Below are 18,366 nucleotides of genomic sequence, written 5' to 3' on the forward strand. Positions count from 1 at the left end.
GTCAAAAAGTTGATAGTCAAAAGTTCGATAGTGTCAAAAGTTGGGGGTGTTTTGTTTTTTTAAACATTTTTTACCCCAATTTTTGACAGAAAGCATTCCTTTCAGTTCCTGGTTGGCCAGATCCTGGAATGTTGGGCCCTGATTGGAAAAGGTATTGGAACTATTCAAGTCCTGGAAATCTAAAAAACTAAAAGAATAACACTCTAGGCCCCCAACCAGCTGCAACATTAAATCAATAACATTTACATCTAACAAATAAATCTACAGAATGTTCCCTGAAGACCTCTGAAATCACATTATTAGCACCCCCCAATACATCAATACAGTATATAATTCCCATACACAAACTACAGCAATGAGTAATGCCTCTATACTTTATACTATACTATACTTTATACTACTATAAGTTCACCCCTCTACATTACAGTATTACCACCCACAACCTTATCCTTTACATTGCACAACCCCTATACATTGACACATTACACTACTATCACCTCCACCCCTGTCTCCATACAATATAGGTCTACCGTACCAAACCTCTACCCCCACAGAATATATTATTATCTCTGCCACTCTTCTCATCAAACATTGTACCATTACCAAACCCTCTCCTCTCTCTAGAAAATGCATCACTATTAGCCCAACATTCTCCCCCACACTGCACCACTGCCATCCAACCTCTCTGTTCTCATCGCACCACTATCACCATGCATCTTTCCCCTCACACTGATACACTACCATCACAACTCTCTCCTCACACATTGCTCCACTACCATACCCAGAGTCTCCCGCCACATTACACCAATACCAACCCACATTACACCATTAGTACCCTACCCACTCTGCCCACATATCTCACCACTAGGCTAGCGTTCAGGGGGCATAGCCAGAACTTTGTGGGCAGCATAGCAACATTTTCAAGGGGCCCCTGTTCCAGTGATGTGCGGTGAGGTGAGGCAGAGCCTTTCCTGTCATACTAATGTATACGCCACAGTTTTGACTACATAAAGTATATGAAAAATACAATTAATCTATTGAAAATATCTTCTTTGTATTATTCTAATAATTTTTATAGTCAAAACTCTGGAGTAAAAAGTCTATGGCAGCTGAGGCAGTGCCTCTCCTGCCTACCTTTTCTGCACATCTCTGATCAAAAAAATACACCAAAATTCCAGCACTACTGTATATACTGCTGCACCTTTATATAATGCCCACATGATCCTTGGGCTCATATACTGTGTGTAAATCTGGCTAGTGCCTCCTTAGCCATTTACCTCACTGCACGTCCCTGCCCTGTTTCATTGCTTCTAGAGAGACACCTCTCCAAAGTTGTTGATTTTTATGAGCCATAATAGTGCCCTAGTTCATTTTCTGAACCATAGTATTGCCCTATTTAATGTTAGCCCCATAGTACTGCCATAGTTTATATTATGAAGCATAGTAATGGATATCCGCATGATAGTTCGACAGTGAAAAGGTCGACAGTCAGTAGGTTGACACCAAATGGTCAATATGCATATGGTTGACATGGTCAAAAGGTGGAAAGGCTCAAATGGTCGAAGTGTCAATTGTCGACATAAGGTGTTTTATGTTTTTGTTTTTCATATTTTTTTTTTTTACCATACATGTGGACTACCATAGGGAACAGCAACCTGTTCAGAGCGCAGCGGTAGTGTAGCAAGGCACCTTGCCCAAAGCATGACGAGCGAAGTGAGTCATTCAAGGGGATGCAGTACACTGACTAAGGTTTCATGTCTGGAAAGAAATATTTGACACCAAAAAAACATCAGAAACTCATGTCAACCTTTTCATGTGTCAATCCATTTCCGTGTAAACCTTTTTCACATGTCGACCTTGTTCATTTTGACCTTTTGTGATCGACCTAGACACTGTTGACCTTTTTACTGTTGACCTATTGACCCATAACCATAGTAATGTCTTATATAGTTCATGTTGTGGCACATATTGTATTAAGGGGGTAATTCAGAGTTGATCGCAGCAGAAATTTTTTTTAGCAGTTGGGCAAAACCATGTGCACTGCAGGTGTGGCACATGTAACATGTACAGAGAGAGTTAGATTTGGGTGGGTTATATTGTTTCTGTGCAGGGTAAATACTGGCTGCTTTATTTTTACACTGCAATTTAGATTTCAGTTTGAACACACCCCACCCAAATCTAACTCTCTCTGCACATGTTATATCGGGTGTAGTATGGTATGCTGGTGGCCGCGCTCCCGGCAGCCAGCATACTGGTGCCAGAATCCCGACTGCCAGCATACCGAAAGCTGGTCAAGCGCAAATGAGCTCCTTGCGGGCTCGCTGTGCTCACCATGCTGCGGGCGCAGTGGCGTGCTATGCGCGCCATGCTATTTATTCTCCCTCCAGGGGGTGTCGTGGACCCCCAAGAGGGAGAAAAGATGTCAGTATGCCGGGTGTCGGGATTCTGGCGCCGGTATACTGTGTGCCGGGATCCTGACAGCCGGCCAACTGAAGACCACCCGTTATATCTGCCCCCCCTGCAGTGCACATGGTTTTGCCCAATTGCTACCAAATTTGCTGCTGCAAGCAACTCTGAATTAGGCCCAAAGTTACCATCATGTGTATAAAATGTGCAGTATATGAAACACAAATGCATTTTGGCCCTCATTCCGAGTTGATCGCTCGGTATTTTTCATCGCATCGCAGTGAAATTCCGCTTAGTACGCATGCGCAATATTCGCACTGCGACTGCGCCAAGTAATTTTACAATGGAGATAGTATTTTTACTCACGGCTTTTTCATCGCTCCGGCTATCGTAATGTGATTGACAGGAAATGGGTGTTACTGGGCGGAAACAGGCCGTTTTATGGGCGTGCGGGAAAAAACGCTACAGTTTCCGGAAAAAACGCAGGAGTGGCCGGGGAAACGGGGGAGTGTCTGGGCGAACGCTGGGTGTGTTTGTGACGTCAAAACAGGAACGACAAGCACTGAACTGATCGCACAGGCAGAGTAAGTCTGAAGCTACTCTGAAACTGCTAAGTAGTTAGTAATCGCAATATTGCGAATACATCGGTCGCAATTTTAAGAAGCTAAGATTCACTCCCAGTAGGCGGCGGCTTAGCGTGTGTAACTCTGCTAAAATCGCCTTGCGAGCGATCAACTCGGAATGAGGGCCTTTGTGTTTAAACTTGGGTCTCCTCCCCAAGATATCTTATTATGGTATGCACATATTTAAAAATACAGAAAAATCCAAAATACTTGTTGTCCCAAGCATTTCAGATACCTGGATATATGACTTCCTATTTTGCCTATCTGCTACGTGTAGAAAATTCAGCCATACTTAAACAAGATTTCACACAACACTGACACAATTCACATCTGCAGTTATAAAAACAACACAAATCGGTCAAATTGAATTTCTTATTTATTGCTTTATAACAAAGCATGTTAAGCTTTTCTGTTGTGTTTCATTCACTTAGCTTTGTACAGAGGGGTAACAATTTGACACCATAATTCCTTAAAAGCTTGATGGCACAAAGTGGGATTTTTGGCTCCTCTTGTAACAAAATGACACAACTACATAGGTACATGTTGAAAGCTGTTACATTTCTGACATAGACATTTTACCCATAATAATAATTTTAGACACAGACTTACTGACTTTCCAGTTGCATCTTATCTTTTCATTTCTACTAAGAAAAATCTCATAAAAATAATCTTGCAGATCAGTAGCAGAAGGTGAACAGGAATCTAGCCTTTCCAAGTTCCCAACACAATATGATGGTATATACCGTTTGTCAGTCAAGAGATACAGAATATTTTCAAAGACATGAGCAGAAAACAAATGAATAGAGCAAGCTTTCAATTTTCCGTAATTGAGAATTGCACAATTATTCCGTACTCTTATGTTTAACTGCTCTGTTTTTAATTAAAATGCATTAGTTTGTGGATGCTATTTTCCAGAGCTCAGCTAATGGAATATTCAAGTGTTATGTCTTGCAAATCATTACTTATCAGAAAATAACAAGGCTGTTTGTACCTTCCTTCTTCTTCTGAGTTAAAATTACTAATAGCCGCGTCCTGGGTACAAATAAGATAAAGATCTAACTTATTAAAATTTGGCACAAGGCAGATGAACCGAGGGATGGTTCATCTGTTAATCACCTGCACTTTTCATGTATTGGGTTAATGATTTTCTACTAAAAGAGGGGGTCAAAGTAGGTAACGCTAATGATTTAAAGATCCAATCCACTCAAAGGGGGGAGATTCAAATGTTTGAAAAGTCAGTTGGGAGTCTGTTTTTTCCTATTTAAAATACCGGAAAAAACAGACATTTGAATTCCACCCAAAGAATCTAAACTCTTAAAACAAGATGTGCTTTTAGTTTTTTCTTAATGATAACTGTATGAAGACACATGGAGTTGTTCATTTATTCTTAAGGGACAAGTGGAAAAGATGGCCTGAGTAACCAATCCCCTTCTACATGTCGTTTTAAACAATATACTTGATAAATGCTTCCTTGAAGCTGATTGGTGACAATGGGCAACTTTACCACTTGTCTACTAATCTCCACCTAAGTTTTTTTTTGTCATGCGATTACTATGGAAAACACAGTCCTATGATGTAATGAGGTGATAGGCTTTCTCTACCATCACATGACCACTAAGAAGCTTCCTGATTGGCTTTTGATGCTTTTGTGTACTGGCAGCAGCCATATAGTATGAAACTTTCCTAAAGAGTGATATTCCAAAGATAACAATAAGTTACAACAGAATTTCTGTGATGCAGAAAACTGGCTTTAAATAAAAAATCTATACGGCATTGCACCTTTAAATGGCAAACAGGATTAATTACCATTAATAAATATGACTAACTACTGTAAATGAAATTCTAATAACTCTGAGCCTTACCATGTCAACAAAACCAATGCATAAAAGCTATGATAATATCCATTTTACGTACAGTGGGGGTCATTCAGATGTGGTTGGAGTTACTGCGTCCATAGCAAAGTACCGATAATTGGTACTTTGCGCATGTGCAGGACCCGTTCCGTGCAAGTGCCAATGAGTCCTGCGACAATGGATGCAGAACTGCATCAGACTTTCAGTAATTGACAGTCTGACACCTTTCGCGGGAGGGGACAGTGACCGCAGGGGAGGGAAGAGGTCAGGTTCTCCATCGGAGGATGGAGATTTCCTGGCCTCTAGGTAGCAGCTCCAGTGGCCAGCTTGCGCAACCTCATGGATCACACAGCCGGCCAATGGTATAAGGGTGACCTCATACTGTGTCTATGGATGCAGTTCGGGTCAGTAATGCATCAGGAGGTGTGACACCACCTTCTGCATTACCATATTAGTGCTATTGCTGTTGCTTCCAAATACGCAGCAGCAATTGCAACTCCAACCACATCTGAAGGACCCACAGAAAGTGGCTGCAGGGAGAAACCAAATGTTCCCAAATGGTTAATATTTGACCAGATGGAAGGTGGCACCGTAGAAAATAAGATAATCCCATCAGCGCAGGATATTATGAACTGAGATGGAATGGGTAAGCAACATCTTTAAATTGCAACATGGTAGCTTGGAGATGCATTGGAATTAATATTTTTTGTGTCACCTCCATGAGTCTGGCTATACTGCTCACAGATATGGGAATTGTTTATTAGGCTGAAACACCAAATTTAAATATGTAGCCAGGAAAATTGAGAAAATAGGCTTAAATTAATGTTCATTTTCTTGAAATGCTCTGAACTAGTATAATCAGTGTGCATCTTAATTTAGATTTCTTTATAGTATTTTTTTTACATTTACTGAATCTTATTTAAGATGTTTCACCAAAAGGAAAAGTAAACTTCACTAAAAAGTGCTAAGTTTGAATTTAAGCGTAACATGGTTAGTGTAGTGGTTAGTATTACTGCCTCACTGAAGTCTTGGGTTTGATCTCTAACGGTGTGGAATTTATATGCCCTACACATATTTGCGTGGGTTTCCGTTGGCTACTCAGTTTTCTTCCCAAACTCCAAAAACGTATTGGTAGGCTAATTAGAGTCTAACAAAAGTGGATATGTCTGTACATGAGGTAGGAAACATAGATTTTAAGCACCATTGGGCAGAGACTGATGTGAAAGGCCAAATATTTGCTGTAAAGCTCTGTGTAATAAGTGTGCGCTATATAAATAACTCAATAAATAAGGGGCCAGGCTGCAAGGGTGTTGGACCCAAAATTTGGGAGAGGGTGGAGTTATAGAGAAGGGAAACAATGCATATTACATGAATACACATGTGCTAAGCGCAGCTAATGTATGTAATATAATCTTTCTAACCCATTAAATGATACTCTAATTATTCAAGTATTTCAATAAAAACGATTTTCATTTGGTACACAAAGAGCAAACATTTGCTTAATATATGAATATGCAATGCGCAATACTGAATCTTCTGACTTTTCTTAGAAGCTACAAGCAAAGATCTTTAGTACAGTCTGAGGATGACTAAATACACCGTATCAAATATCAAATATACTACAGTTCTCAAAAATGGGTACAATTTGTTTTGTAACTTCTATCTTTAATATTAGATACTAAAATATTATGGAATTGTCATTTGAATTTCTGTTTATTTTATTTTTTTGGAGGTGTAATGTCTGTTAAAAGTATACAGAATGAAGATATTTACTAAAACTGGTAAAAATGTTAAACTCCATTCTACAACCATAGCAAAAAATCTGGGGTACATTGGCTAGAAGTTTCCATCCAAACCTGATTGTGCAAGTACAGCCTTGGCTGGCAGAAAATAGAGCTTTGTTTAATGTTTTGCTATGTACAGTATTTTAGAGAATTCATTTTTTTGTCTCTTTATTGTAAAATAACTTGTGTATGTATGGGGTTATTTTTTTGTGATTCTTAATGAACTTGAGGGATTTGAACTGCTGTTTGTTCAATTATAAATGTAACTGGAAAAATAGTCCACAAAGTGTTTGGAGGCTGCTCATCAAAATTGATTTATAGGTGGCTGTGTTGAAAAAGGTGTTGAATAATATGATGTGTACTGTACGGTTTAAGTGCCCTTTATCTCACTAGATACAGTGGTGCTCTTATATGTATAGTTTCCATTTATCTAATTAATCAAAGTGACACTTTCTCTAAGTTGAAGACTATACACCACAATCAATTCAATTGTTATACAGTATGCTTATTTGAGCTAGTGCATTTGATTTAAACTTGAGAAATTGGAATAACACAGTGTAAAACATTTAGGGACATACCGAATTGGCTGTTTAATTATTATTATTTTTTTATTTATTTTTTGTGACACACATGAAATTGTGACAGGCTTTTCCTATTCAATTAGCTGTAAGAATTTTAGCTGCGGTAATTTCAATGGGATTTTCTGCAGTTTTTTCTTGCAGGTTCAGAACAAGTGTAAAGTCTAGGAAAATCCCTACTTGAAGGTACAAAAAGTCGGGACTTGGATCAGAAGCCCTGGGCTACCCACCTCGCCTAATGATTAATTAGGCAATCAGAAGTTTTCAATTAGCTTAATTTGGGTAACAATTACAAGTCACTAGTGGGGTGAAATTCTGCAGAATAATGGTTTAGAAATGTGGGACAGGTATAAGGGGTGCTGTATGGAAGGGGCAGTTTTCTAAAATTGCAGGTGGGAGTTAGAGATGCTTTATAATATATATATATATATATATATATATATATAGTCCATGCAGGTAGCCCGGCACTCCGCTGTCCCCCACAGGGGATATCTCAGTATATCACATCCTCACTGTATTACATCCAAAGTATATATTCGGTATTCAACATATATGATATCAAAATGGCTTCACCACAATTATCTCATCAACATAAAGATTTGGAATTAGAAGGTGTAGTAATCCTTTCTCCAATAGATCAGTGTCACTCTCACAGGATCACAGCTTCTAATTCCAAATCTTTATGTTGATGAGATTATTGTGGTGAAGCCATTTTGATATCATATATGTTGAATACCGAATATATACTTTGGATGTAATACAGTGAGGATGTGATATACTGAGAATTACAACTATTGGTAATCCTTTCTGTTTTAAAGAATTTCATTTTTAACCCCTGATGAAGTCCTAATGGACGAAACGCGTTGGGTTTCTTCGATTATTAGAACATACATCATCTGGTTGGAGATTCGTCCATTCTAATCTTAAACAGAGAATCACCAGATTGTAATTCCTCAGACTAATATGAAAGTTTTATATGTCTATATGATTGCTATATAATTCCCAAAAAAAGGGTTATATATTTGAGTCTATGACATTGTGACAATGTTATTAATTGCTTTTATGTAAATAAATATCTTTTTTAAACACGGTATTGTGAATTCTAAGGCAAATTAGCTCCCATGAGAATCCCCTACACCTTTGTATTTTAATTTAATACCTCTTCTGACAGAAGGTATTTCTTAGAGGTGCAGCTTGGGGTATAGCGCTACTTGGGGTTTAAATTTAGTAATATATATATATATATATATATATATATATATATTTATTTGGGTAGTGGGGGTATGGCGCCACAGGTGTGTGTGAACAGATATTTATAAAAAGATAATACAGTGATTAAAGACACTCCTTTAAAAATGTAAGGTGTCAGCTAACCCCTAAATATTCGGCAGTGATAAGCTGCCTTTGAGATTAAGATGTGGAAGGGGGGAATAGGGGTACCAGCGACTTACAATGTCTAATTAGAATTAACTATGAAGAATATAGCTGGATACGGTTTTCAAAAAAAGTGGTAACAAATTTATTTATACAAAGTATGGTAATGGGATAAAAAAGTAGATAAAAGGCTGGATAATAAGAGCAATAAAAAATGATAGAAATACAGAGATAAAATACTGCAGTTTAAGCTAGAACCCTAAATCACATAAAATAAGTAAAAACAAATTTCTACTGATAAAAAATGCTTAAGGTTAAAAGAGTGATGCTTATCTTTGAAAATGGAGGGTCAATGGAGGTGTACACCTCCATTGACCCTCCATTTTCAAAGATAAGCATCACTCTTTTAACCTTAAGCATTTTTTATCAGTAGAAATTTGTTTTTACTGATTTTATGTGATTTAGGGTTCTAGCTTAAACTGCAGTATTTTATCTCTGTATTTCTATCATTTTTTATTGCTCTTATTATCCAGCCTTTTATCTACTTTTTTATCCCATTACCATACTTTGTATAAATAAATTTGTTACCACTTTTTTTGAAAACCGTATCCAGCTATATTCTTCATAGTTAATTCTAATTAGACATTGTAAGTCGCTGGTACCCCTATTCCCCCCTTCCACATATATATATTTATATTTAAAGTTTCTTAAAATGCTAAAAAAAAATCATATTACATATATATTTCTGCACCTCTAAAAATGACTACAGCAATTTATTTGCTTCAACCATTACTTCTATCATTTTTAACTGTTGTTATAACAGCCATCAAAAATCGACTATATAAAAGCTATTAAGACCTCCAATGTTAACCAATATTAATTTGCCATTTTTTAGGGTACAGGCTGATTTTCCCTTTTTTAACCTTTTTACGCAGGTGTTAGCAGAAAAAAATGATTGCACCCATTTTTTCCAATTAAATGCGGCAGAATTCGGGCACACACATAGCTGTATAGTGGAAATTTGGCAATATGCATGCGTTCATTTTAGAAGCAAAAATCCCACAGCTATGTCAGGAATCGACTCACCAAGCTGACATCTGTCCGCCGCTGCGGACTCCGTCCTGGGTCCCTGCGTTCATCTGTCATCCGCGTCTCTGCCATCAGACGCCATCCTGGGCCTGGGAGCGCTCCTGTGATAGCGGGCGTGTAGCACGCCGCGTTCCCGCTAGGCCGCGGCATGGGCGCCGCCATGACAGCCTCCAGCAGTCAGCATACGGCGGCCAATCCGGTGCTTGGCCGCACCCACTTTTCCTCACTCCACCAATGACTGTTTAACAAGGGGTATATATGAAGCTGCAGGATCAGTCTGCAGGCATCCTGAACTTTGTGTCACTCCTGCGACTCATGTGTAAGGATCTGGTTCCTGTTTCCTCCGTGTACCTGGATACCTACCTGCTGTTCCGTGTTCCTGGCTATCTACCTGAGACTCTGTACTCCTGGTTACTTTTCACAGCTCCGTGGAACTACAAGCCCCAGCAATACCTGCTTCCATCTACAGGCTTCACACTCACCACCATCTCTGTGTGCTTCAGCCTAGCAGTAGAGACTGACTCCAGGTGTGTTCCATCTCTCCACCTGTGATGCAGCTTGCATGCTGCCAGTGCCTCATCACCTGCACTGTGGACATAGTCAGACTCCTGCCTCTGCTACCAGGTTTGCCATACAACACCATCTCTGCTGGTTCCATGTTTTAATCTGCTCTGGTTCCCATACCAGAATATTCTCTGCCAAGTTATCACTCATCTGTTATCATCACTACCGGTTATCATTTCATCAGTCACCATTCATTCTGTTACCATAGACTCTCAGCTATTACGCTGTACAATTGACATTTGCATTTCTACTGTTATTTTCTGCTGCCGTTTGTGAATCATCTGTATAATAAATATCATTGCGCTCATGCGCAGAAACATAATCCAGCCTCCTCGTTTTCTCCCATCCACCTCCACTGACCCACTAGCGCCCCCTCCGGGGACACAGACAAAACCAAGTCTGACAGTAAGTTCAGGATCGATGGACTCGGATGGTGGACGGAGTGTGGGGTCAGAGGCCTTGCAAAATCTGGTCTCCCGTCTGGATGGTCAAGAGGCTGCGCAGCAGCAGATGTTCCAGTTCCTGCAAGGGATGTCCTCCCGGATAGATACACTACAGCAATCCCTGCCTAGTGTACACACTTCTACAGTTCCTGTTACTCCAGCACCTGCCAGTACTGTGAGTTCCTCTATGCCGGCTGCATCAGCTCCAGTGTCACGTCTGCACCTGCCCGTGCCAAGCAAGTATGATGGCAGCCCAAAGTTATGTCGCGGGTTTCTCAACCAATGTGAAATCCAGTTTGAATTGTTGTCACATAATTTCCCCACGTCAAGATCCAAGGTTGCCTACATCATCTCTCTACTTTCTGGATCTGCTTTGAGTTGGGTGTCTCCTCTGTGGGAACGTGCCGACCCTCTGATTAACAACTATACAGAATTCGTGTCAACCTTCAGACGGATCTTTGACGAGCCTGGTCGTGCAACATCAGCTTCTGCAGACCTAATCCAACTTCGTCAAGGTACCCGTAGTATGGGACAATATGTCATCCAGTTCCAGACGTTGGCCGCAGAGATTCAGTGGAACAATCAAGCCCTGGTAGCAGCTTTCTGGCATGGACTCTCTGATCGGATCAAGGACGAACTGGCAACCCGCGATCTTCCTGTACAATTGTCTGATTTAATTTCCCTGTGCATCAAGTTGGACTCTCGCATCCGCGAACGCAACAATGAACGTGCTCGGAGTGAGCCACGCAGATCAAGGATGATACCTTCCGTACAGTTCCAGTCTCCACCTTCTGATGAGCCTATGCAAATAAATAGGTCCCGCCTAACTCCTGAGGAGCGGTCAAGAAGACTTCGTGAGAGACTTTGTCTTTATTGTGCGGCTGCAGGTCACCAGATTAATTCCTGCACAGTGCGTTCGGGAAACGCCAGATCCTGACTTGTAAAGGAGGAGTCAAGTTGGGATCTTCTAGACAAGCTCCTTCTAATCAAGACCTTATCCTTCCTGTGACTTTAGAGACTTCAGTTGGGCTTCAGTCTGCATCAGCATTAGTGGACTGTGGAGCCGCAGGAAATTTCATCACCCAAGCTGCGGTAAATAAATTTTGCTTGCCTGTATGTGAACTTTCTTACCCAGTCTACATTACCGCCGTGGATGGTAGCCGAATCTCCAAGGGGAATATTTCTCACCAAACTGCACCAGTTGTTTTGGGAGTTGGGTTCCTACACTCAGAATTAATAAAGTTCTTAGTCATTCCTCAAGCCACCCAGGAGATCGTTTTGGGCATGCCCTGGCTCCAGCTACACAATCCACAGTTTGACTGGTCAACGTTACAACTTACTTCATGGGGTTCACATTGCCATCAGTCCTGTTTAGCCCAAGTTTGTCCAATCAAGTCTACTGAGGTAAAAACCCAGTCAAGTCTTCCTGCGGCTTATCAAGATTTCTCTGATGTCTTCAGTGAAAAGGCCGCGGACGTCCTGCCGCCCCATAGAGAATGGGATTGTCCCATCGATCTCCTTCCTGGCAAGAAGCCACCTAGGGGGCGTACCTACCCGTTATCTGTTCCCGAAACTGAAGCGATGAGCGACTACATCCGGGAGAATTTACAGAAGGGATTCATCCGTCCTTCATCATCACCCGCTGGTGCAGGCTTCTTCTTTGTTAAAAAGAAGGATGGAGGACTGCGTCCATGCATTGACTACCGGGGTCTCAATGACATTACCATTAAAAATAGTTATCCATTACCACTCATTACCGAATTATTTGACAGAGTTAAAGGAGCCCGCATCTTCACCAAGCTAGATCTCCGCGGTGCCTACAACCTCATCAGAATCCGGAGTGGTGACGAATGGAAGACAGCTTTTAACACTCGAGATGGTCATTACGAGTACCTGGTAATGCCATTCGGGTTGAGTAATGCCCCAGCAGTGTTCCAACACTTTGTGAACGAAATCTTCCGTGACGTTCTGTATAAATACCTCGTTGTTTATCTGGATGATATCCTCATCTTCTCCCAAGATCTTCCCTCTCATCGTCTACAAGTCCGTGAAGTCCTCCGACGTCTTCGTGAGAACCGGCTCTACGGTAAACTATCCAAATGTACCTTTGAAGTTTCCTCTATACCCTTCCTGGGTTATATAATTTCCGGATCGGATCTCCAGATGGACCCGACAAAGTTGGAAGCCATTGCCAATTGGTCCATTCCAAATTCTCTCAAGTCTATTCAGCGGTTCCTGGGATTTGCCAACTACTATAGGAAATTTATTCGGGGATTCTCCACTCTCATCGCTCCTATTACCAACTTAACTCGGAAAGGGGCAGACCATTCCAACTGGTCAGAAGAGGCTTTAGCGGCCTTCCAGAAGATCAAGCTGGCCTTTATGTCTGCTCCAGTTCTGTCCCAGCCAGATGTAAACAGACCGTTCGAGTTGGAGGTGGATGCCTCTACAGTTGGAGTTGGAGCTGTTCTCTCCCAGAAGGGAACCGATGGGAAAATCCACCCCTGTGGATTTTATTCTCGTAAATTCCTCCCTGCAGAAGCTAACTACTCCGTTGGAGATCAAGAACTACTGGCGATTAAGCTGGCCCTCGAGGAATGGAGGTATCTCCTGGAAGGGGCCAAACATCCGTTCAACATCTACACGGATCATAAAAATCTGCTATATTTAAAGGCAGCCCAGTGCCTTAATCCTCGCCAGTCCAGGTGGGCTATGTTTTTCTCACGTTTTAACTTTAAGCTTCATTTCCGCCCAGGTTCGCAGAATGTTAAAGCTGACGCCTTATCCCGATCTATGGAATCCGAAGAGGAAACACCTGACTCAGTTCCACATTCCATCCTGAGTCCAGTGGTATTTGCTGCATCTCAAGTCTCCCCAGCTCCTCCTCCTGGTAAGACTTTTGTTTCCCCAGAACTCCGTCCCAAGTTGCTGTCTTGGGCCCATCAATCCAAGTTCACTGGTCATCCCGGTGTCCTGAAAACCTTCAAGTTCCTCTCTGAGACATACTGGTGGCCAAAGATGAAAGCTGACATCAAGGATTTCGTAGCATCCTGTCCTAAGTGTGTGCAGCACAAGACTCCTCGTCAGTCTCCAGCAGGTCAGTTACAACCATTGTCTATTCCTAGTCGCCCTTGGTCACACCTGTCCATGGACTTTATCTCCGACCTTCCTCCTTCTCAAGGATACAATACCATCTGGGTTGTAGTGGACAGATTTACCAAGATGGCCCATTTTGTTCCTCTCCAGGGTCTCCCTTCTGCCCCAAAACTCGCCCAAATCTTCCTACGGGAGATTTTTCGCTTACATGGTCTACCCTCAGAAATAATATCCGACCGAGGTGTACAGTTTGTAGCGAGGTTTTGGAGGGCTCTCTGTTCTGCCATGCAGGTTAAACTGAAGTTCTCGTCATCTTACCACCCTCAGACGAATGGGCAGACAGAGAGGGTAAATCAAGAACTAGAGACATTTTTAAGATTGTATGTTTCATCTTCTCAGGATGACTGGTTTGATCTGCTCCCATGGGCCGAGTTTGCCCACAACTTCCGCTACCACACTGCTACTGAGACAACTCCATTCTTTGCAGTATATGGGCAACATCCTCGTGTTCCAGACTTCCAAGAACTCCCTCACATGGATGTTCCTGCTGCCACTACTGCCCTGAGTCAGTTTTCTTCAATCTGGAGGAAGATTCACATTTCTCTCAAAAAGGCCTCCAGCCGGTATAAATACTTTGCTGATCGCAAAAGACGCGCAGTTCCTAGCCTGAAACCTGGGGACAAGGTTTGGCTGTCTACCCGGAACCTCCGTCTTAGGGTCCCGTCTATGAAATTTGCACCACGTTTCATTGGCCCCTTCCCTGTCGAAAGAGTCATCAACCCTGTGGCCTACAAGCTGAAGTTACCACCTTCTCTGCGAATACCTAATGCTTTTCATGTTTCTCTCCTCAGACCTTTAGTCCTGAATCATTTCCGAAGAGCTCTTCCAGTTGGCCCCAAAGTTCGAACTCAGCGGGGCGTGGAGTTCGAGATTGGCAAGATTCTGGATTCCCGTTGCCGGTATGGACGTCTTCAATACCTTGTCGATTGGTCCGGTTATGGCCCAGAGGAGAGAAGTTGGGTAAATTCGTTGGATGTCCATGCTCCAAGGTTGGTCCGTGTCTTCCATAACACTCATCCTTCCAAGCCACGTGGGTGTTCGGTGCCCACCCTTAAAGGGGGGGTACTGTCAGGAATCGACTCACCAAGCTGACATCTGTCCGCCGCTGCGGACTCCGTCCTGGGTCCCTGCGTTCATCTGTCATCCGCGTCTCTGCCATCAGACGCCATCCTGGGCCTGGGAGCGCTCCTGTGATAGCGGGCGTGTAGCACGCCGCGTTCCCGCTAGGCCGCGGCATGGGCGCCGCCATGACAGCCTCCAGCAGTCAGCATACGGCGGCCAATCCGGTGCTTGGCCGCACCCACTTTTCCTCACTCCACCAATGACTGTTTAACAAGGGGTATATATGAAGCTGCAGGATCAGTCTGCAGGCATCCTGAACTTTGTGTCACTCCTGCGACTCATGTGTAAGGATCTGGTTCCTGTTTCCTCCGTGTACCTGGATACCTACCTGCTGTTCCGTGTTCCTGGCTATCTACCTGAGACTCTGTACTCCTGGTTACTTCTCACAGCTCCGTGGAACTACAAGCCCCAGCAATACCTGCTTCCATCTACAGGCTTCACACTCACCACCATCTCTGTGTGCTTCAGCCTAGCAGTAGAGACTGACTCCAGGTGTGTTCCATCTCTCCACCTGTGATGCAGCTTGCATGCTGCCAGTGCCTCATCACCTGCACTGTGGACATAGTCAGACTCCTGCCTCTGCTACCAGGTTTGCCATACAACACCATCTCTGCTGGTTCCATGTTTTAATCTGCTCTGGTTCCCATACCAGAATATTCTCTGCCAAGTTATCACTCATCTGTTATCATCACTACCGGTTATCATTTCATCAGTCACCATTCATTCTGTTACCATAGACTCTCAGCTATTACGCTGTACAATTGACATTTGCATTTCTACTGTTATTTTCTGCTGCCGTTTGTGAATCATCTGTATAATAAATATCATTGCGCTCATGCGCAGAAACATAATCCAGCCTCCTCGTTTTCTCCCATCCACCTCCACTGACCCACTAGCGCCCCCTCCGGGGACACAGACAAAACCAAGTCTGACAAGCTAATTGGATATGTCCCTTAAGGTGCCCATACACTAGATGACCTGTAAATGATGATTTCTCGTTAACGATTTCCCTTGAACTCCCCCGACAGATCTGGGCAAATGATATAGGGGGTCATTCCGAGTTGATCGCTCACTGGCGTTTTTCACAGTGCAGCGATCAGGTTACTATTGCGCATGCACCGCAATGCACATGCGCGTCGTACGGGTACAAACAGCATAGTTGCTGGGCAATGCTTCTAGCGATGAATCCATTCGCACAACCAATCGCAAGGAGATTGACAGGAAGAGGGCATTTATGGGTGTCAAATGACCGTTTTCTGGGAGTGTTAGGGAAAATGCAGGCATGTCCAGGCGTTTGCAGGGCGGGTGTCTGACGTCAATTCAGGGCTGAATAAGTTCAGACCTGCTCAGAAACTGCAAAAAAAGTTTTCGTACCACTCGGCTGCACATGCGATCGCACACTTGCAAAGCAAAAATACACTCCCCCGTGGGCGGCGACTATGCGTTTGCACGGCTGCTAAAATTAGCTAGCGAGCGATCAACTCGGAATGAGGGCCATAGTACAATACATGTGCTATATCTTAAAGATATATCTTAAGATCTGGGAGTGGCTACATCCAGGAGCATGCTGTCATTGACAATAACTTCAGATCTTCCCTGCAGCAGGAAAGATCAGAAGCTCTGACCAACGACCAGCGGGACTGCGCATTGTGATCGTTATCATTCATAGACACTGAACGATCTGCACTATTGTCAACGATTTGTAGTTGCAATCAGTCATAAATGGCCAAATCACTCATTATATCATCTAGTGTATGGGCACCTTTAGAGGCTCCTCCCACTTATACAGGTACAACAAAATAATTCAAGGTAAGATAGTTACAGTAACATATATTGGATCATACTGTATAAGACTTGCTGTTTTGTGGTATGTAACCTTAACCAGAGACAGAAAGTGATTTCATGAGAGTGTGATGAGAATGTGCTATCCATAGCAATCAGTCAGACGCTGTCATGTTGCAGAAACAGTTAAGCAAATGTAAGCAAATATTTTATTCTTTGCAGAGAGCAACCCCATGTACTCCATACAGTTACCTGCAACACTTTCCATAGATAACTCTCTTGAATGCTTGTACCCATTAGGGTATAATGGAAGCCTAACTTAAGTTAAATATAACCCTATTAATTAAAAAAATATATATATTATAATTCAAGAGGTTGTCAAGAAACATTTCAACAATTATGTACCTATAATCAGATACTTTGGTTACTCTATGCCTTCACCCCTCCAGGAAATACCTACTGTAGTATTTACTTTGTCTGTATATTTTATAGGGTAGTCCTACAAGTGAGGACTGGCATTGGGAGACGGGAAGGACGTTGCTTTGATGGCCATTCTTGTATTTACAGATGAGATGTGGCACTGAGAAATGTGTGGCAGTTCTGGAGCAGGATAGCGTAGTTCCCTGTACCGGCCCCACCCCTGTCACATCATGCAACAGGGTGGGGCCATTAGGTTCAGGATGGCTGAGGATGCCCCAGACAGATCTACAACAACAAAACTGACTGAAGGATGCCATTTCTGCTAGCCATCCAAATGCAGGAGCCATAGGACAGCATAAGGGCCACCTCCAGGGCCCTACAACCTGGGAGACAGAACTGCTTGCACACTCCTAGTTGAGTCCCTGACGTGCGGTGCTGTAAATGGCCTACTATGCAGTGCATAGACAATGCATAGAGCTCCTACTGACTGTGTGGCAATCACATCTAATGCAGTTGAACATGCCAACAGTAAAAGAGCAGATGTTTACTGCAGAACTTCAAAAGACAAAGCCATGATATCCTGCACAAGGGGGGATGGCTTTACATTTCTCTACCTACTTCCGAAGTTCCCAACATGGAAAGAGAGAAAGAGAAAGAGAGAGACACTTTTAAAGAAGTGCACACTCACACACACACTGCCCTTCCCAAATCAAGGCAGATCCAGACCCTTTTACATTGCACTTTGAGCTAGGACAAAATAGTTTTCTACATGAAAGATACATGAGTGGGGAGGGATTTACAGTACACAATATTTGTACATGTTGTGAATAAAGTGCACTTCTAAGCAGGTAGTAGGTAGGATACACAGGGACAAAGCCATTAACCCTGAGTTAGATGCTTTGTGCATTCATAGATAGTCCGTGGCTCACCAGCTGAACCTCATCTCCAAGCAACAGGTTGGTGGCAGAAGTTGCTGGCAGAAGGTCAGCAGCAGCAAGGGAAATACACGTTGCCTATCACTGCTTTTAAAGTGTCCATAATATTGCTTTCCAAAAAAAAAACATAATTACAGTTTTTTTATGCTATCATAATGCCTTTATATACCAGATTAAGTATACTGACCTCTTTGGAGCCTCCTCATCTAATAAACAAGCAGGAATGGAAATGTTTTT

This window comes from Pseudophryne corroboree, chromosome 6 (genome assembly GCF_028390025.1).
Source record: "Pseudophryne corroboree isolate aPseCor3 chromosome 6, aPseCor3.hap2, whole genome shotgun sequence".
In the NCBI taxonomy this organism is placed as follows: domain Eukaryota; kingdom Metazoa; phylum Chordata; class Amphibia; order Anura; family Myobatrachidae; genus Pseudophryne; species Pseudophryne corroboree.